At 31.7% G+C, this 1,625-nt stretch overlaps 1 protein-coding gene across 5 annotated transcripts in view; it reads left to right on the top strand.

The window, feature by feature from the left end:
* Nucleotides 1-1,625, top strand: part of Ntan1 (N-terminal amidohydrolase 1) — a 15,356-nt gene that overhangs the window by 5,931 nt on the left and 7,800 nt on the right. The window lies entirely within an intron of this gene.

Genomic DNA, 1,625 nt, shown 5'->3' with positions numbered 1-1,625 from the left:
TTCCACTTTTCATATTCTGTGTATCCTTTTTTATAATTTTATGAATAAAATCTGCAATCTGTGTATAAGAAAGTTCTTTGTCGACTAAATTCTTACGGTCAAGGTAAAGTATTCATCTTATTAAAGGAATAGGTATTAGTAATTGAAGTTCTTGTGCAACGTTACACATGTATAAGCTCTAACACAGCTGTGATACTTCTTAATTAAAAGATAAGATAATTAATGTATGTAAGTATGTGGTTGGATTCTCGTTGCTTGGTCCAGATGTATCTGTAATTGTCTCCGATGGCAAGCGTTACTGAACATTTTTATTTGTACTCGACCACCATTTATCGAACTACAGTAACTTACATGTCACCCGTTATCTAACCGTTCGTTATACACGTTATCGTCTCCCTATATTCCCTCGGCGGCGAGGGAAACGCCATGAATTTAATAGTTACCAAGAACGAACAAGTTTCCGTCCCTTCTTGTTTGAATATGAAAATCTAGCACGACTCGATTTAACTCGAAAATTTCCAGACAGTAACGTAACTTAAAATATCTTTAATTCGTTTCACTTTTTACTGTTTACATGATAATACGTATTGGAGTAAGGTTCTTTATCTGTCTCTCTTATAATTCAGAATAGCTGTCGACTCTTTCTTATCCTAACTTGGAAGCTCACGTTTTCTCAAACTAATCTTATCGTAGAACGATTAGGTTCGGTTGCTTATGAAGATGGTTGTGGTCACAAAAGAAGAAAAAACCAAATGTTGTATTGATTAGAAACGTGAACTGTAATTATTCATGTCCGTCACACTTAGATAAAAATGGGGAAACGAATGTATTAGTTAAAATGTCCTTTATTCATCTTTCATTGATAACCTTTCCAGTTGATAAGCTTTATCCATCTCTCTCTGGATTGTATACACAGATGTATGTATTCATGTGTAAACGTACGTATGTATATAAATATACTATTTATGGAACATGTTGGACAGATATTTATTTTTATCAGTAATCGTGTAATCTATAGTATGTAAAATATAAGAAACAGTAAATTTCAAAATTAATTCCACTAACAATGAGGATAAATACATGCAATCAAAGTATATGTATATCTACATATAGTTATGTAAAATTGAAAGTTTTTCCCTGACAGACATAATGCTTCCGTAGTATGTTGAATCAAATAAATAAGACAGGGGTCTATTGACGAACTGGATATATCTGTCTGTACATATCCGATAGAATGAACGAAAAATAAAAAAAGGTTGCCATCACATCAATAGAAGTGAATGAAGGCATTATTGTCATTGATTGTTCGGCTGTAGTACGATATGACCCATTCAACATAATGATCTAAAATTGGAGAGAATAGAATGAGAATATTGAATATACAGTTTCAGCCTTATGTATTAATTGATTTCCAAAGATATTAATAAATATAAATTACTAAAGACGTGAATCATGTATTGAATGCTGCCTAGCCAGATTACACCAGATTTCAGATGTTGCTAATCAACAGTCGATGCATAATATCGTTTTGTTTCTGAAGTTGAGAATCATCTATCATATTTTGTCGGAGTTTACAGATATTAGAGTTTATTATTTTTATACATGTAGAATAATGAAATTATTTA

This window comes from Ceratina calcarata, unplaced genomic scaffold (assembly GCF_001652005.2).
Source record: "Ceratina calcarata isolate Rehan_Ccalc_2016 unplaced genomic scaffold, ASM165200v1 scaffold27, whole genome shotgun sequence".
NCBI classification, from domain to species: domain Eukaryota; kingdom Metazoa; phylum Arthropoda; class Insecta; order Hymenoptera; family Apidae; genus Ceratina; species Ceratina calcarata.
The sequence above is the reverse complement of the archived record's forward strand: the minus strand, read 5'-3'. Positions and strand labels throughout refer to the sequence as shown.